This window comes from Artemia sp. Qi Xiang Cuo, chromosome 2 (assembly GCF_049724085.1).
Source record: "Artemia sp. Qi Xiang Cuo chromosome 2, ASM4972408v1, whole genome shotgun sequence".
NCBI lineage: Eukaryota > Metazoa > Arthropoda > Branchiopoda > Anostraca > Artemiidae > Artemia > Artemia sp. Qi Xiang Cuo.
This window is the reverse complement of record NC_142795.1, coordinates 88,880,189-88,907,576: the sequence shown is the minus strand read 5'-3', so window position 1 is coordinate 88,907,576 and position 27,388 is coordinate 88,880,189. Positions and strand designations below refer to the sequence as shown.

The window sequence follows — 27,388 nt, the reverse complement described above, 5'->3', positions numbered from 1 at the left end:
TACTTAAGGCTTCTTCTGACGGTTTTGTGCAGACAATGATGTGACCAAGTGCCATCAGGCTGTCAACTCGTTTGCAAAGTTAACATATACCTCCACCAAGACATTACTTTGGGAGATGAATTCCTAAACTTTGTATTTTTATCTAGTGGTCGGAAGCATCTTCTTGATCTCTCTCCCACAAAAAAAGAAAAAAGTATAAAAAAACGTATAAAAAAACTCAAACAATAAATACTATAAATCAAAGACGAACTTAATTTAGGAACCATAAACCTACAAACAATATTTGAAACAAAATATATAAATTCGAGTCTCACACACTAAAACATGAAACCTAAACTGAACATTGCAATACGGTAGTAAAACTTCCCCAAATGAACGCTCAACAAAGCGTGGGTGAAACCATTTAAACTCAGAGATAATGATATTGCGTTGCCTAGAGTAAGGCCATAGAACTCCAATATTTTATTATTTATTTTTTCTCGCAGAGCCGCTTTAGATATACAAGGTTGTTGCAGAAATTTTAAAGAGGTCTCATTCAATTGGAAATTGAAAGTTCTTGTTTTTAGTGATTTTTGTTCCTTCCAGGCTTAACTTGAATACTCAGATTCAGTTTTATATGTTTTAAAATTCATTTATTCATAAGCATTAATATCTTTTGTATGTTAGTTTTTATTGAAAATGTTTAAAGTCTGTAGTTTAAAACGGCTTTGAAAAACTAGATGTATGAAAAGGTTAAAGTCTGCATCGAACGAGATCAACGAAAAAAAAACAGCTTGAACCTCGTGTACTAATTCTTTAATTAAAAACATAGAAGCTTTACTCTATGCAATTTTATAGCAGTAACAATATATGAAATATCGAAACCTCAAAAAGAAAGACATATTTGAAAATCCCACACATTATGTAAAAGGAGCGTCATATTCCGATTTGCCCAACGACCCAGATTTAATTCTAAAACTAAACCTAAGGCGTTAAAATAAGAAGAGTTAAAATAAGCATAACACATAACAGCCATACAAAAAAACTTTTTATATAGGCACATAAATTCCAATTTATCAAAAATTACTAAAGCCACTACAAACAAATTCTCACATCCCCCAGCAACTAAAAGATATACGAAGATTAAATCCAGAACCCCAATTAGAAAATTTTAGATCTAAAAAAGAAAATGGAGTATATCCCCAAATATTATGAGTTCGATCCTTATATGAGCACATGTGCCTAAAGCAACAAATGTTCATCTTAAAAAAAAAAATTTAAAAATTTATTTTTTATTTCAGTCGCAAAAAAACTGGGTCAAATGAGATGCACGAAGTCCTTCACCACACTTGCGAATACCTTTATGAAGGGCATATTTATTTTTTATAGAAAACAAAATGAAATCGAGTGTTTGAAAAGTCATCCCTATGGATATGATGCACACTATTATTTGACCCAAATAAAAAAATTGTTAGGAACCAATGAAAAAACTTAAATACAAATCCTAAAACTATAGGCCCCACCTATTCGACTTGAAAAAACAATAAAGGAATTATATTTTGCCCAAGAACGTGTATGTAGCACATGTTATTACTACGTCCCAACCCCGATAGGTCCACTTGAACATGGTCGTATTCTATGGGAGTCGCTGAGTCAGTCTGATCCAGCAAGTTTCATCGAAAATAGTACGTGCATTCCATTACTTTTAGATGGCACTCAGATAACTTTATTTTGAATAATAGAATCCTTATATTCGAGTACACAAGAAGATTTATCACCTGCGAAACCCATTCCGAAACTAATTTATGGCACACATTGCATCTATATAAATGCTTCGTATGACGTCATATCATTTTTTATAATGCCGTCATGATAGGAATCATTATTTCATCTTTTTATAATTGTAATATTTATATTCCTTTGCTCTTTAATTTTATGTTATTTTAGCCCAGTAAAAATAGCGTAAAAAAGCCCAACCTCAAACCAATTGCAACAAAAATGATTTTTACACCAAAAATGCAGAAAAATCAGAGAATAACATACTAAGAGCCCACCAAAATCCACCCATGGGAAAATCCGTCGCAAGGGAAAAACGGGGAAACCAAGGGAAATTTCGCAAAATCCAGAAGTGTTCGGATTGATCCAAGTCAAGATTATTTCCGATGTAATTTTTAACGTAGAAGCCAAACCTTGCATCAGAATCTCGATTACTCTGTCCTCTGAACATTTATGAGGGGGAAAATGGGGGAAGAAGGGGAGATTTTGGTTTTACCCAAAATGTAACGCCCTGAATACTCAAAATAGGTAAGTTTTCTTGTGAATATTTGGTCATTTTCATTCCGAATATTCAAGAATGTTAGTCATTTTTTGTTTATCTTGTACCATTGAGAATTCTTTCGCTTTTAAGTGACTACTATACTCAGTTTCGTGACATTTTATCTCTATTTTCACCAACGCCATCTTGCGGCTCCTTGAACCGAATCTTAATGCTTGAAATGATCAATCCGTGGAAACTGTGTTAGTTACTTAATACTTAGTTAGTTAATTGAGTTTTTCTTTCTCGTTTTGTGTAAATTGTTCTAAGAGCTGATTTAGATCTTAGCTCCAGCTTTCGGCACTAAAAACCACATGTATAACTCCTAATTTTTTGTGTATTGCTTTTTTTTTTTTTTTTGCTTATTGCTCCGTTTTTTCCTTTTTTTGTATGACGGGTTTTCCAATAAATAATAATAATAATAATTTGTCTAATAGATGTCTCTACGCTATTCAGCTTTCTGTTGACCAGAGCTTTAACTTCTTCGGGAAGTATTCCAAAAATTTTAGTTTATCTCCCGACAAAAAAAAAATCTCCAAACTACTGAACATCTATCGAAAATTCATAATGCCCAGAAAATGTTAATTTGTGGTTACTCTCTTATTTTCGAATGACAGATATCTCTTTGTCTTTTGGGATTTTTTTTCCGGTGCAAAAGAACACTTATAAAATATTAAAATTTGTATCGTTTGGCCTATGTAAGAATTTTGTTCAGTCTACTTTGGTTCGCTGATTTTTAGCTTTTGACCTTTAAAGCCCCTTCAAGGTTTGTGTTTATCTCAATTGTCTTAATTGTCTTTGTCTTAAAGAGCACAATAAAGACGATGGGAGAACACGAAATCAAATGGGGAAGAAAATCTTTCCTGGACTTAGATTATTCTGATAATTTAAGCATCCTAGATGAAAGTGTGAGCAAAGGGAATGAACGTTAAGAGGTTTCACGAGTTTCAGGTGCTAGAATAGGTTTAAAAATTAATGTTAAGAAGACTAAGTCGCAAAGTCCAGGAATAAGTTAAGATGAAAAGGTGGCGTTGGGTAACTAAAAGATCAATCAAGTGGACATTTGTAAAGATAGTGATAACAGTGAAGATGTTAAGAGTAGAATAGCCAAGGCTCAGTTTTTTTCGAGTTTGAAAAAAGTTTGGAAGAATAGAAACATAAGTCTGCGAACCAAGATTAGAACATTAGAAGCTACAGTGATGACAGTGGTCAAATATGGATATGAAGCATGGGCGCTCTGAAAACGGAGGAAGATTTGCTAGATGTTTTCCAGAGAAATTGCCTACGGATTGTTTTTGGTGCCTGACTGACTGACCGTACTTCTAACATTAGGCTCTACCGAAAGTGTGGTTCGATCCCGCTTTCTAGGGCTATAATGAGAGAAAGGTTGAGAGGGTAAGGGCGCGTTCTGTGGAAGAAGGATGACAGAGTACCGAAGATTGTCATTTTTAGTTAACTGTTTAGGGCTAAACGAAAAGCAGGTCGTGCGTGGAGGATAGGAGGATTTAAGTGAAGTGGGAACTTCCTGGGAGGGTTGAAAGAGGGAGTTTTTGAATAAAGTGGGATGGAAGAAGAGCGTTTGTAGCTGTGTTGACCTCAGGCGGCCTGATACTGCGGTGAGCTGTTAGCAGTAGTAGTTGTAGTCTAATCATAAGTGTTCGCATAGCCCATGAAGATAAGACTCAGTACTTGTTGAGTTCATTCGGCTCAGTAGGTTCAAAATTATCAAATCACCAAAGTCGAATGATAATTCCAAAACGGTACTTGCGAATTTCGTAATTATTTAAATTACTAAAAATAAAAATAAAACATGACCAAAAGCTAGAATTATCCTGCAGTTGCTCTGTGAAACTTAAAACAATGGATGGCTCAAAGCAAATCTCTTGCCCCAGCCTTATATGTTCAGAAATATTTTATCAATTGTAAACCCAATATGTGCCTTAACCCATTCAAAATCCTGTAATTGTTGTGTCCGGGTTTTTTCAGTGGGTTTCAGAGGGAAAAAATCTAGACAAGGGACTTTGAGCTATCGTGGAAAGTAGTTGATCTAGGTAAATTACATTTACAAAAATGGATCCAGAGCCTCTGAGTACCTATCTCCACCGCTGTGCCGTCTAGAGGGTACTAATCTTTGATGACCTTAAACAATCTTTACATACCCGTTGAAGATGATCAGATTAGACTACATAAATTATACCATAACGTTCAATTTAAATAAATCAACGAGTGAAGTTCTTAGCAAAATTGTTCTCTGCAGATTTTTCAGCCCTTTAGCAAAAAAACCCAAAGGTAAAAGTGTTGAATTTGTCAAATGTTTGACTAACTTGCAAGATGAAAAAAAAATACCAAAATCATAAAGCTTTTCTTTTTTATTCAGTACTCTTTGCAATATAACAAGTAGCTATTGTTGTACTTGTGCACCAGCAATGACGTAGCAGTAAGAAGCAGTAAGGACCTTTTTGGAAGAGACACAATTTGTCGGAAAAAAATCCTTACCTTGGATATCATGGAAAAAATTTCCGAGTTGACCAGGGGCACGGAGCCTAGTGATCAACCAAAAGATAAAAAGAAGAGCCTAAAAGTTAAGACTGAAGAAAATTATTTGTCGGCACAGGATTTTACAAGGAGGCTATCGTTCAATGCATCAGTCTCTCTCAGAGATCATGTACACCACCGTGGTAGAACCATACAGCGCACGTGCTGTTCCAAGATGTGAACCAGGTAGCAGAAAGTCAGTGCCCCATCGATCGTTCAGGTACAGAAAATTTTCTGTTTTGGCAATGTGATGTCGTAGTGACAGTGAATGCCATAGGTTACTGAAAATCGGCTTTCAGTGCGAGGTACAACTGGGTTAACAAGTAGTTTCTATACTTATCGATGTGTGAACAATATTCTCCTGACCATTTTCAAACACAGTTTCAGAAAGACTGTCAAGATTAGTCATGGAAATAATGACGGACAATCCAAAATTCAGACAAAACACTGCAACGAGTTGCAACGAGCTGGAGTTACCTACTGACGCACTGAAAGCCGCACTGAAACAGCACTGACGTTTGACCAGCCCCTTTGAAAGAGGCTAAAATGAGTAAAAGTGTCTGCAAGCACTTAGCAGTTAACACATAGTGCGGGCGAAAAGCATCGAAAAACACCAAAATACTTCCGTGTTTGAGGAAAGCATCAAAATTGGCTGAGATGTACTTTCAAGCATGTTGTTTAATATTGATTGATTACGCAAGCGAAATTTTTCCTTGGAAAGCCGCTAGATGGCTTGGAATTCAAGATGGTGGACGATAATACGAGTTTGTCAAAATGAATGGACATGGCCGTTCAAATAGGCTAGTATTGGAAATTGATTGCAGAGGCTCTGAATATGAGCTTAAAAATAATCTAATTTGTACCGTAGTGCCTTTCTAACACGCAAATCCGATTGAAGAGGACAGAACTCCTGCAAATAATTACAAATAAAACAGGCGTGTTTAACCTGCTGTCCCAGGCTGTTGTGAAAAGATCTCAAACGCCAAAACGAGTACTGGAAAAACGTGCACAGCCAACCAGGCATTCGAAGAGCAGAACCTCATCCAGTTATGTTCACACGAAAAGGCTGACACAAGCCTTTTGCTTCACACTTGTGATGTGGTCTTACAAGGACATGCGTCGATTCTCATACGAACGGTGAACACAGACGTGATTATGATTGCGACCTCATGCTTTGATCGCATTGGAGTATCTGAACTATTTATTGCGTTTGGTGTCGGTACCAACCTAAAGTGCGCTCCCATTCACGAAGTAGTTCGATCCCTTGGGCCGACAAAATCACTGGCTCTTCTGTTCTTCCACGCGTTTAGAGGATGTGATACCGTGTCTTCTTTTATTCACCATCCAAAGAGGCAGTTCTTTGCGACTTGACAAAATATGCTAGGACTGACGGAGAATATCCTTCAACTGACAAACCAGCCTTCCCAAGTGACAGAACTGCAAGTACAATACCGGGAGCGCTTTGTCATAAAGACATACGACGTAAAACAAGACTGCGACGACGTGAATGAATTTAGGAAAAAACATTTCTACGACAAAAGGCCAAGAAGATGTAGCGACTTCCTCCAGCTAGTGATTCGCTTTTACAACATATCCTTAGAGCTGCACTACAGTCAGGTCATATTGGAATCACAGCCTGGAATCAGCACCCACTTTTCCCAGTTTTCTGATGGAAAGTGGCTCCCCAGTGGGTTAGGTTCTTTTCCGTCCGTGTCAAAAGTCTGTCGGGAGACAGTGTGTTGTGGTTGCAAAAAAAGGATGTGAAAGAAGGTGCCGGTGCAGGAAATTTGAGCTTAACTGTAGCTCACTATGTTGGTGCAAGTCAAATAATTATGGAACATCAAATTATTTTTTTTAAAGTAAATTTGATTGATCTCTTTGTGTTCCTGATAAAATTATAATTCTTAAATGCTTTAATCCGTCCGTTTAGCTTCTGTTCATTCATGTACAATAAATAAAGAGATGAAGCGTTAACAAGTATTTAACTTATTTTGGTTTAGCAAATGTAAACAAAGGCCATAAATTGGACGCTTCTTGGTCTCATACTTAGACAATTTGTACTGTACAGACCGTACTACTATTAGGCGTATATCGGAATGACAGAACACTATTTAAAACTGCTGCATTAATTTACTCCACTCCAGCCTGTTATATCAGGAATCCGAACCTCGCACGATTCGGAAAACTTACATTTTCTTCCACCATCTTTGATTTTAGACCCCAAGCGGATCAATGGTACAACTAAGGTATATTTATGTGTATATACATGCGTTTTCAGTATCTGAAGTATCGATTGATCCTAATCCGCCCATTTGAAGTCATCACTTCTTGTTTTGACAAAACTTGTATTTTTCGATCGCCATCTTGAATTTGAAGCCCCTAGCAACATTACGGTATAACTTAGGTTAGTTTTACGTTCATATTCGGAACTTCTGCCATTGATTACCCCATACTGGCATTTTAGCGGTTATACCTTTTCATTTTGACAGACTCATATTTTCTACCGCCATCTCGGATTTGAGGCATCTAGTGGCACTAGGGTGCAGCTTAGGTTATTTTTAAGCTCATATTCGGAACCTATGCCATTGATTACCCCATACTAGCCTATTTGAACGGCCATGTCTTCTCATTTTGATAAACTCGTATTTTCGTCCCCCACCTTGGATTTCAAGCCACCTAGCGGTGTTCCGACGAAAAATTTCACTTGCGTAATCAAGCCGTATTAAAGAGCACGCTCGAAAGTACATCTCAGCAGATTTTGGTGCTTTTCTCAAACACGAAAGTGTTTTGGTGCTTTTCGCCCGCACTAACACCTTAGTTGCGACCGTCATAAAAAGTCTTATGGTACAAACAGATTAGCTCCATTCGTTTTTACAGCTTATTTCCCTCGTATGTAGCACCTCCTTTTCATTTTACAGAGTAAATCGTTTAAGCCCTTTGTTTTCCTTTTCGGTATCTCGTTTTCCTGTCTCTCCTGTCTTAATTATTTTTTCACAGTTATATGAATATTACAGAATCGCACCTTTGTTTTTTCAGTTTATTGTTCTGGAAAAACTGTTATGGGATGAATTGAAAAAAATATAGTTTATTTGTGCAACTCAAACCTAATAGTGAGTTAAAACTCCTTCAGATTTACCTGTCGCCGTCCTGAACTGAACAAGGTGTCGCGAAAAGTCTGAACGAATGGGGAAAAGTAAGACCCGGTCGAGAAAAATATCTTTGGGCAAAATAACTGTAAAATCTGAAGGAAATAAAACTATAAATTGTTCCAAATTTAAGCTTTTTTCACTGATTTTTGAAGTTCTAGCTGTTTCTAAAGTTTCCCTTAGAAACTGGGTTTTTTTTTTAAAATTGAACGACAGAATCCCGCTTTTCTTTCCAAAATCACACCTGACTCTTGTAGATCCGTGCAGATCTTTCTGGAATCGCATCTGGCTCTCATAGATCTGCGTAGGATCTGTGTATATCTGTTCTGGAATCGCCTTTGTCTTTTTTAGACCAGCGTAAGTCTTTCTAGAATCGCATATGGCTCTTGTAGATTTGTCTCTGTGAATTTTGAAATACAATACTTCATCCGTAAATCACTCCAATACCTCCAAAAATATAATACAAAATAAAAAACAATCCTACCGCAATCCTACCGAACTAAAAAAAACATCTACCAATTTTATATCGAAATTCGCCGATATTTTACTGATTGTAAATTCTTAAAAATTGGCCCCAGCCTCTCTCGTCTCCCTTACATCTCGCCTCTCATCCCAAGAAGGATTTTGAAATTCCGTCTTCGATCGTCTTGAATATTTAATTGGCAAAAAAAAGTTACGAATGACATTGCAAATCTTGGTAAACATTTAGTGATTCAACTCTTCATAAGTGCACTATAAAATTCTAGAAATTACTTTAAAAAATTATAATATACTTACTTATATCATTCCTAAGACCAATTCACCTTATTTCCCCCCTCCCCCTCCAATGCACAAGTGAAAGCCCAAAATTATACATACTCTTCGCGTTTTAAATAGTGCCACTCTTTTCTTTACGTAGCTTGTTCAACTTTTGCCGCTAAATTAAGTAGAAAAAACAGTCATTCCATTGGATCCAATGAGTATATGTATCTCAGGGGGTATGTTCGTGTCTCAGTGGGGGGGGGGTTGAATCCCCTTGTAATTTTTGTGCAACTTGTAAAAAAGCAACAATAAATGCATATAAGCACATTTTTGTGGCGTTTTTTAATTTTTTTTTTGTAAATTGTCCCCTGAACGATAATAACCCCCCCCCCCCTCCCCGAAAAAATCTATAAAATGGCTTGAAGGGAGGTAAAAAAAAGTAAAATTTTGAGTGAGAAACTATTTAGTTTTATTTAGATTTAAATAAAAAAGCAATTTGAGTTCATGCCAACCAAAGTATAATCATCTACTGAACAAGTACTGACAAAACTCTCCAAAAGTGACCCCGCGTACCTCAGCGCCTCTAGACGCAAAATGTTGTACTACTTAATCGCTCCGAGCCAAAGTACTTTGCTCCCAGCCAAGAAATTATCCCAGCCAATCGCCCCAGCCAATAGAGCGTGATTCAGGCAACGAGTTACCCGGAAATTTGTATTGAATTGTGTAACTAAAATAACCTAAGGATCTGTGTAAATTGTGTAACAAAGGGTCACTTTTTTTGTGTGGAGAGGATAGGTTTTGTCAGTACTTGTTCAGTAGATGATTATACTTTGATGCCAACATACCACAGTCAATAAATTGAAATACCCACTTTTGATAACTTTAGACAGGTTTATTTTTATTTTTGCTTATTCACGCATGTCTTTGTTTATGGTTGATAGTCTATTTGAACGTAAAAATTCATTGAGCATAACGAGTTAGTGACGTTAATTTATAAACGCTCTCAGGGATTTGGAAACAACGTGAGCGTAGCTGTTGGATATGGCTGATCTCGGAGGCGAACCCGATGTTTCTTCAGTTTATGTTTAATGTTGATCAGGTGAGGTAGTTCACACTATGAAAGTTGGAGTTTGCTATAATACAAAAATTAAGTTGGATTAAAACATAAGAAATAGGATAAACGGAAGCTGTGAATATCTTTTTTTGCCAAGTATGAGTTTTACAATTTCATTTTGATTGGGCTAATGCACATAGCCTAGGCTATTAGCTTAAATCTTGTATTAGCCTCAAGCAAGGAGTAGGCTACTAGGTCTACCTGAAAATAGTGCACGCGGAAATAAATTGGGAGAGGACAACACAGGACAGGTCCTGTTATGGTAAATATCTACCAAATCATATTATTGAGTTAGGACTAAAGTGAAAACACCATTCGATGCCTTTTTTTATGCTGATTACGAATATAATAAGCATTTCTATCGGAAATGTATTTCAGCCCCCCCCTATATAGACCAATTCCGGGTTAGGTTAAGTTAAGTTAGGTATAGCCTATATAGGGAGGGGGGCGGAAATTCATTTCCGATAGAAATGCTTATTATATTCGTAATCAGCATAAAAAAAGGCATCGAATGGTGTATTCACTTTAGTCCTAACTCAGTAATATGATTTGGTAGATATTTACCCCTGTTGTTAGACCTATGTAGCCTACATCATTGGCGTCGCAATTTTTTGGGTAAATTTACCGTAGAGGCCTAGGTAGGCCTAGGAGTAAAGTATTTTTTGGATATGTTCTGCGGATGAAGGATGACAGGTTGTCAAATAATGTCCTTGTTTGCCAACCGTTTAAGGCCAGACGAAAAGCAGGTCATCCGCGAATGAGGTGGGAGGATGTCGTAAGAGAAAATTTAAGGGAAATGGGAACTTCTTGGGAGGAGGTAAAAAGGTAAGCTATATATAGCCGTAGGCTAGCCTATGTGCAGGAGTTTGATGATTTTGCACGATTACATTATTTTTTGTGCTTATTTTTCATCAGCAGTCATGATGACAATGGTGGGTACTGCTAATTTGAAAAAAACAAAAACAACAACAAGAAAAACTGAGAGCTTTTTTAGCCTATGCGCTAAGCGATAAACTAGGGCGGTTAAGATTAGGCCTACGTTCAGGACAGAAATCAGATAGTCTAGTGAAAAAAAAATGGTGTATGACGATCACACTCAAGTTCTTCAAGTTCAAAATACTTCAAGTTCAAAATAGGTTAAATTTTTACCAAATCATATTATTGACTTATGAATAAAGTAAACATACCATTTGATGCCTTTTTTAGTGCTCTTTCCAAATATAATGATGATTTTTGTCGGAAATGAATTTTACCCCATCCCTATTTATACCAATTCAGGGTTTATATTTGCACATTAGGGGGGTGGGGGTAAATTTTATTTCTGATGTAAATGAGAAGTAAGATTAAACTTTTCCACCACCCCCACCCCCCTAATGTGAAAATATATACCCTGAATTGGTATATATAGGGGTGGGGGCTAAAATTCATTTCCGACAAAAATGATTATTATAATCGTAAAGAGCATACAGAAAGGCATCAAGTGGTAATTCACTTTATTCGTAAGTCGATAATATGATTTGGTAAAAATTTACCCAAAATAGGCCTATAGAGTTGGTTAGGTATTTAATATAATACGTTCTGGGCGGTCTGCTTTCCATAATTCTATGTTGCAGTTTCCACAATTTTGTTGCCAAGTTATTATATTTTCATCATATTTTGGTATGTTTTATTATGATTAACCTGACTTCACTCTCCGCTCACACTGGAATCATAGGGAATGAAATTGTAAACACGTATGCTAAGTCTGCAGTTGAAGTTGGAATGAATTGGACCCCCCTCAAAAATACATGATGCTCGGGAATACAGTTCAAGAATTGAACCAAGAAGGCTTTCTATCAAACAGGGATTCGACTGGAAATTTGTTCGTTACTAAGAAAAGTCAAAGGAAAATGGAAACTAAACCGTATAAAGAATTAAATAGATTTGAAGCAAAGAAAATATTCCGCCTTCAATCAAACCATGCAGGAGTCGGATATTTCAAAGCAAGATTTTGGGAGAAAGTGACAATAGTCCCAAATGTGGGAGCTTAGAGACGATTGAAGACAAGGGCTGTGAGAGTGAAGAAGATAGACGAGAAATAGTGGAATTTCTTAGACTTAAGAGAAGGTAGCCAAGCCTAAATTTATTACTCGGTGGGTTAGAAAGTGAGCAGTTTGAACATTTGAAAGCAGTTCATAAAGAAGAGACTTTATATGTGCTTGAAGAATAAAAAGTGAAGATTAGATAGCCAAATGAAGTCCCCTGGGCTGTACAGTGGTAGGAGAATCATCCCGTTCCTGAATCACTTCTTTGGTGTGGTCGCTATAACAAGTAAGTACTAAAAAGGTACTTACGTGTTATACCGACTCGTAAGAAGTGAAGTTAGGTTAATCATTATGAAATATGCCAAAATATGATGAAAAATCTAGGGGGTCAATTTTGTTGCTTTTTAATTTTTTTTCGCTGGGCATACAGAAAAGGGATATTTCCCGATGAAAACACCAAATAAAGGTTGTTTTCAAAATCTGGGGAGTAAATGACCCCTCCACCCTCCCCGATGGACACCCTTGGTAATGGGTCAGTAAGAGTGGTAGTAGCTCTGCTTATGTTTTGATTAGCCGAGTTTTTATTGCGTTTAGCGTTTTAACGTCTTTATTTATTTTCGTTTAAATAAAAACTTTTTAAAGCTTATGTTAAAGTAAAAGATGTTTATGTTTACCTATGTTTAGGTACACAGGTAGGTATATACGCATGAATTTTTTTCAGGGAAGGGGATAATTGAATTTTAGTGATGATTTTAAGAAGGGCTTTGAAATCTGGGAAAATTTAGGATGTGCGAGGGGGGGGTCCTTAACCTCCCCATGCTGCAAACGCCAGTGACCACCGAATAGCATATTTTCTTGGCAATTGAATTGGGTAATATTTACTCGGAGAGTTGCAAGATCAATTGCAGTTTCTGAATTTTTCGTGATGGGGTTTTGACCGTTCAGCTCAAGTTTGAGAATTTGGGAAGAATTTTTGTTATGTGGTAAAAAAAATCGCCAAAAATAGCATTTTGTTGTGCTAAGATACCTTTTGTTAATTAAAAACCACAGCACTGTCCACAGCGTCTATTTGAACGAGCCCCCTCCCATGACCGCTAGTTCTGCGCGACCAACCTAGTAAAACAAAGGAAAGAAAGGAAGACAAACAAATAAACACGCATCAGTAATTACCACTCCCCTCAAGGAGTATACAGAACTTCATGGTTTTTCTAATGTTACATGCCAAAAATCCCATTTCAGTGCTATCAGACATGCTGAATTGCATGGTTTAACTTTTTTTTGGGAGTGTTTCCCCTTTACCTATCTGCATATCTAATGAAAATCAATATTGCACACAAGCTAAAACTATTGCAAGGCAAAAAATTTATGCCCAATCATTTTGGTGAATTCTCTTTCATTGATTCCTGGCTTGTCTTTATTCACTATATGTTCTCTTTTTGTCAAATTCGAAAGTTTAGATTTTTTTTTTAGCACTGAGGACAACTTGGCGGAGGTCCTTGTCAAAATATTTGCTTTTTCTTCGTCTTTCAATTTTTATCACTGGCTGATAAAATTCTTCGTTTTCTCACCTATTTGATTTTATTTGGTCATTTGTTATATCCTTTCCTTTTTTGATTTCACACGTCACGTATAGCCAGTGCGGTCTTAGATTGTGTTTATCAGCCCTATATGTTATAAAAAAAAAGGTTGGGTATCAGGGTGCCTTTAGGCTATGGTACCATAGGAATATTAGGCAGTATGGTACTTCAGTTGTACGCCCTTATAATTTGTTCAGGGGAAACTGATTTATATTCAGATACTCCCAAAGGGGGGTGGGGGGGGGGAAGTTGAAACTTACCTCTCATTTACACAGAAATAAAATTACCCCCACCCCCCTACTTAGAAAATATAGCCCATGATTTGTTCTAAATAGCGGGGAGGGCAAAAATTATGTTCAAATAAAAATAATTGATCTATTCTTAAAGAGCATTAAAAGAAGAGCATTAAAGAGCGTAATTTACTTAATTAACTCAAGTTTGCGTGAATTAAACTTACTCCTAATGCAAATTTATCAGACCAACCTATTTTGCGCCCCTTAATTTTTTTTTATTATATCGCCCTATTTCGCTATTATAGCTCTTCTCTTTCTACCCTCGTATCGCTGGTAAACGCTACAAACGTTGACAACGTTGAAACGTTGGTTAACGTTAACAAAGTGAATGCAGAGGTTATCTAACTGCCTAAAGGCAAATAGCTCACGAAATTAAAGCGCACTACTGTTACAATGAGATGATTCGCTTTAAATTAGAACTATTGGGCGATAATTTGACTAAATGATATATCAATGTCTTCACTTTCTATATTTGTTATATCTCCGATCATTTTTTTTTTTGTTAAAATTAATTAACTCTTCCCTTTTCCAAAGTTCAGTAACAAAAATTGTAATTAAAGAGCATTTTGCACAATTTTTTTTTCCGAACATTGAATAATATAAAGACTCGATGAAAAAAAGACTGCTATCATTTCTTCAATGTTTTCTTCGCTTATTCACAAATCATCAACTAGTATCGAAATGAATCTGCAGGGGTAGTTTAAACCTATCTTTAGATGATACGCAGCACGGAAAACGTCTTATTTGAAAGCATCGAAAGTACTATAAATCACATACTGACTGTTAATATATATATATATATATATATATATATATATATATATATATATATATATATATATATATATATATATATATATATATATATATATATATATATATATATATATATATATATATATATATATATATATATATATATATATATATATATATATATATATATATATATATATATATATATATATATATATATATATATACATATATATATATATATACATATATATATATATATATATACATATATATATATATATATATATATATATATATATATATATATATATATATATATATATATATATATATATATATATATATATATATATATATATATATATATATATATATATATATATATATATATATATATATATATATATATATATATATATATATATATATATATATATATATATTAGCTCTTCTCTGAATAAGAAATCTCTACTAAATACGACGTCAACGATATCCCCTCAATAGCCTTTGAATAAGTTTTGGAGTTGCAGCTCACGGGTACTTTTTGGGTATTTCACGCAAAGCCAGCTTGCTGTTTTGTTACGCCTTCACATGTATATAAGCTCCTCACCAAATAAGAAGTCTCGATAAATTTTTGTTGTTCATATTATTGACTATGGATAAAGTAAACATACCACTTGATGCATTTGTTTATGTATACCAATTATATATACCAATTCAGGGTCAATACCTACCAAATCATATTATTGAGTTAGGGCTTAAGTGAATACACCATTCGATGCCTTTTTTTATGCTGATTACGAATATAATAAGCATTTCTATCGGAAATGAATTTCAGCCCCCCCTATATATGCCAGTTTCTGAGTATAAATCAGTTTCTGAGTAAGTTTCCCCTTTTGGGAGTGTTTCCCCGCCTCTTATAAAATTATGCAATTACTTTTATTCTAATAATTTTTTTAAAGGTAACCTTAACCTTATTAATGTCACGAATTTCGACCATGAACTACGATCTTAAAAATAACCGTGATAAAAACAACGTGATAATAAAAATATATATAAAATAATATATATATATATAATATATATTTTATATATGTATATATACAATTTATTTATATATAAATAATAAAAATAATATAATAAAAATAACATGATAATAAAAATATATATAAAATAATTTATATTTTATATATAAAATTTAAAATGTATTTTATATATAAAATAATAAAAATAACGTGATTGAACCATTTAACTTTGATTCGCAGTGAAAGTTATTTCGATTTCTTTTGCAGTAATTTGAGAATTTGTTCAAAGACCCATTGCAATCAGAACATCCACTGCTAATCAAGAGAAACAATTTCAATCTTTCATTAAAGATTCTTAACGTTAATTAAAAGGCTATTAATCATTATAGTACATACAACAATTATATTATATTTTGAAAAAAACGTAATAGGACAATGAAGATTCACGGAACTATATGTACCCAAGATCTGAAGAAAAGTTCAGCTTTCAAATGTAAAAAAAATTATGTGTAAAACTTACCATAAATACATGCACACCTGGGAATAGGCGGCGGGGGTGGTTTTCTTCAAGGTTTATTCAACGAACCCAGTTATTTTTTAAATGAAACCATCAGCGAGATATTTTACATCATTCCGTCACTCATCTTGTGCATCTAAAACAGTCGCATGGCAACCCTGCTGCCGGAAAATTAGTAGCTCTGTTACCCTATACCAGTACTAGGAGTCTTGAATAAAAAAAAAGAAGAAATTTCCGTCGCTCATGCCCCCAAGAGCAATTTAAAAAGTATATGTAGCCTGCTTAGATTTTCGGTTTTTATGTACCGTTTGAAATAGATATGGCTACTTAGAATTCGAAGCTTCGTACTAGAGCTGAGCTGAATGCTTAGAAGGTCGAAACTTCATCACGTTTTCCGATAACTAGGGTGGTAAAATGGCGGAAGTAATTTCCGCAGAAGACTGCAAGACTGAAGCACAAACCAAAGAAACGGCCATCGAGATGTTTGTCGAAAACTGGGACTCGGAGAGTAATTACTTACACTACTATCTCCAAATACTCACTGCAGCACAAAGCCACCTGTGGCCAATACAGCTGCACATGCTCAAGCTTCCCTCTGTTCAAGGCTTCCCTCTATACTCTCTTCAAAGAACTTCCAATTTCATTTCAGTCCTTTCTTTCGACCTTTTCGCACCCCGTTCGGGGACGACCTGTTTTTGTTTGGCCCTAGATGGATGCCCGAAAAAGATTATTTTTGGAAATCCTTCATCCGAAAAACATGTCCCAGTCATCTCGACCTCTCTCTCATCGTGGCCCGAGAATATGGGTAGAACCACATTTTTCTTACAGCTTGAAATGTGGTTAATCAAAGGGGTAACCAATGCTATCTGTAGACAATTCCTCTGGAAAAGATTTAACAGATCCTCCTCCATCTTCCGAAGCAGACGCGGTTCAAAATTGTACTTGACCACCTTCATCACTTCCAATATTCTAATCATGATTCGCAGACATAACTTCCTGTCTTCCAAGCCTTTTTCGGTACTTATGTAGGCCTATTATCCAGAAAACACGCGAGAAATTGTATAGCGAACATGATACAAGAAACTAGTCATGCAGCTTCTTTATCAAGAGATTTCCTTAGGTGCGGTAGGCAAACAAGGGTTTCTCATTCCGTGAATAATATTTAAACTTAAGTTTTTCGGGGTTGTGGGACAAAAGAAGGTACCTAGGTTAGAAAATGTATTTAATATATATTTGCTATGCTATATATAATATATATGCATAGACCACCGCCACCCCTAATGTGCAAATATATAGCCCAAATTTGTTTCTAAACTATTACATTTTCATCATTTTGTTTTATTTCATTAGTATTAACCACTTCTCGCATGTTTTCTGGCTAAAACATAAGTACCCTTTTTTCAACTATGAAAAAAAAACCTCGGCCTTGCCTCTTCTACTTTTACACCTTCACTGTATCCACCGTCTTTGTTAATAATTAAATTAAAAAAACAAGTTTTTTTTAACTGAAAGTAAGGAGCGACATCAAAACTAAAAACGAGCAGAAATTATTCCATATATGAAAGGGGATGTCCCCTCCTCAACGCCTCGCTCTTTACGCTAAAGTTTTTATTGTTTTAGAAAATAAAGTTTTTAGTCAGAGTCAAACTTTAGCGTAAAGAGCGAGGCGTTGAGGAGGGGACAGCCTCTTTTATATATGGAATAATTTTTGTTTGTTTTAAGTTTTAATGTCACTCCTTGTTTTCAGTTAAAAAAACTTTTTTATTTAAGCTCTGAACGTTCATTGAAAAATTCAGGTTTGGTTTTGGCTCACAGCACATGAATAGTTAAAATAAACTGTGCAAGTCAATTTTACTTTTTTGTGACTAAATGGGTTTATGGAAATTTTGTTCTTGCTTAAGTTACAAATCAACTTACCTAACGAAGTTCTTCATTCATATGTTTTTATTCCGTATATCACGGAGTTCAGCCCCTAGTCAATACCTCGCCCTTTATGCTAAAGTTCAAATTTTGTTCGAATCACAAACCCCTGAATCACAAAGGCCGGTTAATTAGAATAAATAGCTCTTTTGAAAGTACTAAAAAACTTTATCGTAAAGAGCAAGGTATTGACATGGGGGCGAGCCCCCTCATATACGCAATAATTTCTGTTCGTTTTAAGTTTTAATGTTGCTCCTTACTTTCAGATGAAAAAACTTGTTATTTTTATTTAATTTCTGATCGTTTTTAAATAATGCTGGGAAATCCGGCACCCCCTTGATAGAAAAGTCCTTTCCCCCAAGGTAAGATCCTCCATGGAAAGATCCTCCCCGTAACCCCCTACTCCGACCCCCCCCCCACACCGGAAAAAAATCCCTCCTGAAAACGTCTGTATACTTCCCAACCAATACTATGTGTAAACAATGGGCAAAGTTCATGACTTGCAGCCCTTCCTCCATGAACTGTGGGGGATTAAGTCATCCTCAGACATATTTAGCAGATTTTCGAATATGCTGAACAAAATGGCTATCTCAAAATTTCGATTGGGTGACTTCGGGAAAAAAAGAGTGTGGAAGGGGGCCAAGTTGCCCTCCAATTTTTTTGGTCACTGGAAAAGGACACTAGAACTTTTAATGTCCGTTGAGATGAGCCCTCTCACGATATTCTAGGACAACTGGATCGATATGATCACCCCTGGGGACAAAAAAAAAAAAAAAAAAAAAAAAAACAACAAATAAACACGCATCCATGATCTTTCTTCCGGCAAAAAATACAAAATTCTACTTTTTTGCAGATAGGAGCTTGAAACTTCTACAGTAGGGTTCTCTGATGGGCTGAATCTGATGGTGTGAGTTTCATTAAAGTGCTATGACTTTTAGGGGCTGTTTCCCCCTTTTTTCGAAAATAAAGACAAATTTTCTCAGGTGCGTAGCTTTTGATGGGTTTCATCAAGACTAAACTTGATGAAACTTATATATTTGAAATTAGCATAAAAATGTGATTCTTTTGATGTATCTGTTGGTATCAAAATTTCGTTTTTTCCAGTTTTGGTTACTATTGAGCCGGGTCGCTCCTTACTTACAGTTCGTTACCACGAACTGTTTGATATTACCCAGGTGAGTGAAGCTATTCCTTTGTTTAATCGTCTCGTTACCCAACATCACGACTTAATTTATTTATTCCTAGTCGTAAGTGACTTACTTAATCGTCTTAAAAATAATTATCAAACCTGTTCTTGCACCATGGACTCTAAGCCTCGAAAAAGGGCACTCTAATCATCTGCATAATCTAAATCTTGGAGAGTTTTAGTTTCCCGTTTGATTCCATGCTCTCCCATAGCACTTGCCATATTCCTTTGGATAAGGTCTATACAATTCATCCATATAAATGGAGATAGAAAGCAACCCTGCTTAACTCCTGATTCAGTACGAAATCAGCTACTAACTGCATTTCCTACCTAAATTCTCCTGATACCCCATTTCCTGCTAACCTTTAGAGACATTGGATCCACTAAAAGTCCAAGAGGTTGATGATAAACAAATCTAAGATCAAATGCCTAATGATGGGACTGTCACGTGAGAGTCATATAAACACCATAATATAGGCTTGGGCAAATTTGAAGGGGGTGTAGAATTAGGTTGTAAAACAGAAACAGTAACCTTTAACCTCAGGTCAGGGCCGTATCCACGATTTTTGGGGAGAAGGGGGGTTACAAAAAAACTTAAAAAAAAAATCATCGAAAATTTGTTTATATTCGTTTTTGTAACATTTTAGAGTCGGACAAACATTTTGGGGAGGGAGGGGGTTTCAAACTCCTTAACCACCCTGGATACGGCCTTGGCTCAGGTTTACCAAATAGTGAATTAAAAGGGAACTACCAATATAGAAAATGAAACAGAAGATGGTTAAACTGAGAATTTCCACTACCTCTACAGTAGAATGGCCCCTATTGATCCGAACAGGACCACGTGGTCCTGTCGGCATTTTTAATGCTGACGGGGCTCCTAATATGGGCATAGAGTCCCTAGGGGAGATGGATTTCTGAGAAATTGATTGCGTAATCGATTGGGACTATGGAACACCTGTGCTGTCAGTCATTAATCAAATTGTTTCCAGGCAAAGTTTAATAATGTCTGACAGGTACTGTCAACATTTCTCCAGGAATAGATCCAAGTCATTAATGTCTTTGCCTCGGAAACAACTCTTTTGGTCGAACTCCAAAGATATTAATAACCAAATGCCATGGAAACAGTTCTCCAAGAAACATCTTAGCGATGAATTGTTTTAGCGCGGGAATCAGGTTTCTTATTAATTTGAAATGCGTTAGCGCAGAGATGCCAAAAACAAAAGGAACACGCTGAAATTACGTTTAGGGATTATTTGGGCGAAACTGTGTTAGACAGGTTATGGAATTATTTCGGCGGAACAGTTAGAGACATTCTAAAAGATGATTATAGAAGAGAATTTGAGGGTGAAACTCTGTGGTCGTTATAATACACAAGTTCCATTGAACAGTGTCATGAAGTCCTCTACCCCAACCCCAAAGGGTTCCGATCCCCCTACCCCAACCCCAAAGGGTTCTCATCCCCCTACCCCACCCCCGAAGGAAGCCACCAGTCCTCAAAGGTCCACTGGGCTCCCAACGGGCCCACCGGTCCTCAAGGTTCCCCCAGACCCCCCCCCTGGGGCCCAAAGGGCCCCACCCCCCCTTTGACCCCCCAAAGGGGCCCCTCTCCCTCCATCTCCTCCCTCCTCCTCCCCTTCCCCTCCCCTCCCCTTCCCCTCCTCCTCCTCCTCCTCCTCCTCCTCCCTCCTCCTCCTCCTCCTCCTCCTCCTCCTCCTCCTCCTCCCACCTCCTCCTTCCCCTCCTCCTCCCCTCCCCTCCTCCCCTCCCCCTTCCCTCCCCCATTTTTTATACTTTTTTTGTGCATTGAGACACAGAACGACCCCCTCCCCCCGGCCCCTCCCCCCTCTCCAAAGGTCTGATTTTTCAAAAGTTCATTTTGAATTTCCTTTCGTTGAAATGCAAGAGTTGGAATATTTCAGTAGTGTTTTGTCGTGGTTTACCTTGTTACAGTTACATTTTCTTGATTTTTCAAAGTTCATTTTGAATTTCATTCGTTGAAATGCAAGAGTGGGAATATTTCAGTAGTGTTTTGTTGTGGTTTACCATGTCACAGTTACATTATATTGGTTTTTAAAAGTTCTTTTGAATTTCTTTCATAGAAATGCAAGATTTAAAATATTTCTGCAGTGTTTTGTTGTGTTTTACATTTTCACAGTTACATTCTCTTTTTTTTTCAAAGTTAATTTTGAATTTCTTTCGATGAAATACAAGAGTTGGGATATTTCAGTAGTGTTTTCTCGTGGTTTACCTAGTCACAGTTACATTCTCTTAATTTTTTAAAGTTTATTGTGGTTTTCTTTCGTTTAAATGCAAGAGTCGGAATATTTAAATAGTGTTTTGTTTTAGTTTACCTTTTCAAAGTTAAACTCTCTTAATTTTTAAAAGTTCATTTATTAATTTCTTTCGTTGAAATGCAAGACTTGTTATATTTCAGTAGTGTTTTGTTGTGGTTTACAGCGTCACAGTTACATTTTCTTGATTTTTCGAAACTAATTTTTAATTTCCTTCATTGAAATGCAAGACTTGTAATATTTCAGTAGTGTTTCGTTGTGGTTTACAGTGTCACAGTTACATTATCTTGATTTTTGAAAGATAATTTTCTATTTCTTTAATTGAAATGCAAGATTTGGAATGTTTCAGTAGTGTTTTGTCGTGGTTTACCTTGTCAAAGTTACATTTTTTTGATTTTTCAAAGTTCATTTTAAATTTCTTTCATTAAAAAGAAAGAGTCGGATTATTTCAGTAGTGTTTTTTTGTAGTTTACCTTGTCACAGTTACATTCTATTAATTTTTCAAAGTTCATTTTGGTTTTCTTTCGTTGAAATGCAAGAGTTGGAATATTTCAATAGTGTTTTGTTGTAGTTTACCTTTGTCAAAGTTACATTCTCATAATTTTTCAAAGTTCATTTATAAATTTCTTTCGTTGAAATGCAAGAGTTGGAATATTTTAGCAGTATTGTATTGTTGTATATAGTGCCACAGACACAGGTTCTTGATTTTTCAAAGTTAATTTCGATATTCTGTCGTTGAAATGACTAGGTTGGATCGTTTCATTTGTGCCTTGACGTGATTTAACTTATCACAGTTAGTTTTCCTTGATTTTTCAAAGTTCATTGTGGATTTATTTCATTAAAATTAAAGAGACGGATTATTTCAGTAGTGTTTTGTTTTGGTTTACCTTGTCAGAGGTACATTCTATTGAATTTTCAAAGTTCATTTGAATTTATTTCATTGAAATGCAAGAGTTGGAATATTTCAGGAGTGTTTTGTCATGTTTTATATTGTCACAGTTACATTCTCTTGATTTTTCAAAGTTAATTTTGAATTTCTTTCGTTGAATTGCAACAGTTGGAATATTTCAGTAGTGTTTTGTTGTGGTTTACCTTGTCAAACTTACATTCTGTTGATTTTTCAAAGTTCATTTTTGATTTCTTTCGGTTGAAATGAAAGAGTTGGAATATTTCACTAGTGTTTTGTCGTGGTTTACCTAGTCGCACTTAAATTATCTTGATTTTTCCAATTTAATTTTGGATTTCTGTCATTATAATGCAAGAGTTGGATTATTTCAATAGTGTTTTATTGTGCTTTACCTAGTCACAATTACATTCGTTTAATTTTACAAAGTTCATTTTGAATTTCTTTCATTGAAATGCAAGAGTTGGAATATTTCAGTAGTGTTTTGTCGTGGTTTACCTTGTCACAGTTACATTTTCTTGATTTTTCAAAGTTCATTTTGAATTTCTTTTGTTGAAATGCAAGAGTTGGAATATTTCAGTAGTGTTTTGTTGTGGTTTACTTTGTCACAGTTACATTCTCTTAATTTTTCAAAGTTCATTTTGGATTTCTTTCGTTGAAATGCAAGAGTTGGAATATTTCAGTAGTGTTTTGTCATGGTTTACCTTGTCACAGTTACCTTTTCTTGATTTTTCAAAGTTCATTTTGAATTTCTTTCGTTGAAATGCAAGAGTTGGAATATTTCAGTAGTGTTTTGTCATGGTTTACCTTGACACAGTTACATTTTCTTCATTTTTCAAAGTTCATTTGGATTTCTTTCGTTGAAATGCAAGAGTTGGAATATTTCAGTAGTGTTTTGCTGTGGTTTACCTTGTCACAGTTACATTCTATTGATTTTTCAAAGTTCATTTTGGTTTTTCGTAATGTAAGATTGGAATATTTCAGTAGTGTTTTGTTGTGGTTTACCTTGTCAAAGTTACATTCTCTTGATTTTTCAAAGTTCATTTTGGATTTCTTTCGTTGAAATGCAAGAGTTGGAATAATTCAGTAGGATTTTGTTGTGGTTTACCTTGTCACAGTTACGTTCTCTTGAATTTTCAAAGTTCTGTTTTGGAATTTCATTGGTTGAAATGCAAGAGTTAAAATATTTCTATAGTGTTCTTTTGGGGTTTACCTTATCACAATTACATTCTCGTGAATTTTCAAAGTTTATGTTGAATTTCTTTTGTCGAAATGTAAGAGTTGGAATATTTCAATAGTGTTTTTTCATGGTTGACCTTGTCACATTTACATTCTCTTGATTTTTCAAAGTTCATTTTGAATTTTTTCGTTGAAAACAAGAGTTGTAATATTTCAGTAGTGTTTTCTCGTGGTTTACCTTGTCACAGTTACATTCTCTTGATTTTTCAAAGTTAATTTTGAATTTCATTCATTGAAATGCAAGAGTTGGTATACTTCAGTAGTGTTATGTCGTCGTTTATCCTGTCACAGTTAAATTCTGTTGAATTTTCAAAGTTCATTTGAATTTATTTCATTGAAATGCAGGAGTTGGAATATTTCAGTAGAGTTTTGTTATAGTTTACCAAGTCAGCGCTACATTATCTTGATTTTTCAAAGTTCATTTTGGATTTCTTTCATTGAAATGCAAGAGTTGGAATATTTCAGTAGTGTTTTGCCGTGGTTTACTTTGTCACAGTTACATCCTCTTGATTTTTAGAAGATAATTTTGGTTTTCATTCGTTGAAATGCAAGAGTTGGAATATTTCAGTAGTGTTTTGTTCTGCTTTACCTTGACACAGTTACATTTTCTTGATTTTTGTTAGGTTAGGTTAGGTTAGGCTAGATTAAATTAGGTTAGGTTAAGTAGGTTAGGTTAGGTTAGACTACGTACGCGCGCGTACGTAGGCTAACCTAACCTAACCTAGCTTAACCTAACCTAACTTAATCTAGCCTAACCTGACCTAACCTAACAAAAATCAAGAAAATGTAACTGTGTCAAGGTTAAGCAGAACAAAACACTACTGAAATATTCCAACTCTTGCATTTCAACGAATGAAAACCAAAATTATCTTCTAAAAATCAAGAAAATGTAACTGTGAAAAAGTAAACCAAGGCAAAACACTACTGAAATATTCCAACTCTTGCATTTCAATTAAAAAAATCATAAATGAACTTTGAAAAATCAAGAGAATGTAACAGTGACTATGTAAACTATGACAAATCACTACGGAAATATTCCAACTCTTGCATTTCAGTGAAAGAAATTTCAAATGAACTTTGAAAAATCAAGAGAATGTAACTGTGACAGGGTAAACCACGACAAAACACCACTGAAGTATTCCAACTCTTGCATTTCAATGAGTGAAATTCAAAATGAACTTTGAAAAATCAAGAGAGTGTAACTGTGACAAGGTAAACCACGACAGAACACTACTGAAATATTCCAACTCTTGTTTTCAACGAAAAAAATTCAAAATGAACTTTGAAAAATCAAGAGAATGTAACTGTGACAAGGTAAACCATGAAAAAACACTATTGAAATATTCCAACTCTTACATTTCGACGAAAGAAATTCAAAAATAAACTTTTAGAAATCAAGAGAATGTAACTGTGACAAGGTAAAGCACAGCAAAACACTACTGAAATATTCCAACTCTTACATTTCAACGAAAGAAATCCCAATGAACTTTAAAAAATCAAGAAAATGTAACTGTGTCAGGGTAAACCACGACAAAACACTAGTGAAATATTCCAACTCTTTAATTTCAACGAATTAAATTAAAAATGAACTTTGAAAAATCAAGAATATGTAACTCTGATAAGGTAAACCCCAACAGACCACTACTGAAATATTCCAACTCTTGCATTTCAACGAAAGAAATCCAAAATGAACTTTGAAAAATTAAGAGAATGTAACTGTGACAAAGTACACCACAACAAAACACTACTGAAATAGTCCAACTCTTGCTTTTCAACGAAAGAAATCCAAAATAAACTTTGAAAAAACAAGAAAATGTAACTGTGACTAGGTAAACGACAACAAAACACTACTGAAATATTCCAACTCATGCATTTCAATGAAAAAAATCCAAATGAACTTTGAAAAATCAACAGAATGTAACTGTGACAAGGTAAACCACAACAAAACACTACTGAAATATTCCAACTCTTGCATTTCAACGAATGAAATTCAAAATAAACTTCAAAATGAACTGAAAAATCAAGAAAATGTAACTGCGACAAGGTAAACTACAACAAAACACTACTGAAATATTCCAACTCTTGCATTTCAATGAAAGAAATCCGCAATGAATGTTGAAAATCAAGAGAATGTAACTGCGACAATTTAAACCACGACAAAACACTATTGAAATAATCCAACTCTTGCATTTCAATGAAAGAAGTCCACAATGAACTTTGAAAAATTAATAGAATGTAACTGTGACAAGGTAAACCATGACAAAACACTACTGAAATATTCCAACTCTTGCATTTCAACGAAAGAAAACCAAAATGACCTTTGAAAATCAGAAGAATGTAACTATGATAAGGTAAACCATGACAAGACACTACTGAAATATTCCAACTCTTGCATTTCAACGAAAGAAATTCAAAATGAACTTTGAAAAATCAAGAGAATGTAATTGTGATAAGGTAAACCTCAACAAAACACTACTGAAATATTCCAACTCATTCGTTTCATAGAAAGAAATCCAAAATGAACTTTGAAAAATCAAGAGAATGTAATTGTGATAAGGTAAACCACAACAAAACACTATTGAAATATTCCAAGTCATGCATTTCATTGAAAGAAAGCAAAAATGAACCTTAAAAAATCATTAGAATGTAACTGGGATAAGGTAAACCAGAATAAAATACTATTGAAATGTTTCAACTCTTACATTTTAACCAAAGAAAACCAAAATAAACTTCGAAAAATAAAAACAATGTAAGTATGACAAGGAAAACCACGACAAAAAACAACGGAAATAGTCCAACTCTTTCATTTCAACGAAAGAAATAAAAAATTAACTTCGATAAATAAAGATAATGTAACTGTGACAAAGTCAAACATGACAGAGAACGATTCAAATATTCCAGCTCATGGATTTAAACGAAAGAAATTCAAAATGAACTTTGAAAAATCAATAGAATTTAACTATGACAATGTAAAACTTAACAATACACTACTAAAATATTACAACTCTTGGATTTCAATGAAAGAAATTCAAAATAAGCTTTGAAAAATCAAGAGAATGTAACTGTGACACTGTAAACCACAACAAAACACTACTGAAATATTTCAACTCTTGCATTTCAATGAAAGAAATTTATAAATGAACTTTGAAAAATCATGAGAATGTAACTGTGACATGATAAACCACTACAAAACTCTACTGAAATATTCCAACTCTTTCATTTCAATAAAAGAAATTAAAAATAATCTTTGAAAAATCAAGAGAATGTAACTGTGACACTGTAAACCACAACAAAACACTACTGAAATATTTCAACTCTTGCATTTCAATGAAAGAAATTTATAAATGAACTTTGAAAAATCATGAGAATGTAACTGTGACAAGGTAAACCATAACAAAACACTACTGAAATATTCCAACTCTTGCATTTCAATGAAAGAAATTCAAAATGAACTTTGAAAAATTAAGAGAGTGTAACTTTGACAAGGTAAACTACAACAAAACACTATTGAAATATTCCAACTCTTGCATTTCAACGAAAGAAAACCAAAATGAACTTTGAAAAATCAAGAGAATGTAACTGTGACAAGGTAAACCACGACATAACACTATTGAAATATTCCAACTCTTGCATTTCATCGAAAGAAATCCATAATGAACTTTGAAAAATTAAGAGAATATAAGTGTGACAAGGTAAACCACAACAAGACACTACTGAAACATCCCAACTCTTGCATTTCAACTAATGAAATTCAAAATTAACTTTGAAAAATCAAGAAAATGTAACTGTGACAATGTAAAACATAACAAAACACTGCTAAAATA

The 27,388-nt window shown here is 34.8% G+C and overlaps 1 protein-coding gene across 4 annotated transcripts in view; it reads left to right on the top strand.

The window, feature by feature from the left end:
- Positions 1-9,812: 9,812 nt before the first annotated feature.
- The window catches only part of LOC148955763 (uncharacterized), a 280,415-nt gene continuing 262,839 nt past the window's right edge, over positions 9,813-27,388 (top strand). For 3 of the 4 annotated variants that reach the window (XM_089104165.1, XM_089104158.1, XM_089104179.1), the window contains exon 1: positions 9,813-9,925. The gene's annotated coding sequence lies outside the window, so the exon portion shown is untranslated. The remainder of the gene's footprint in view (positions 9,926-27,388) is intronic. The other variant, XM_089104175.1, reaches the window with a different exon arrangement.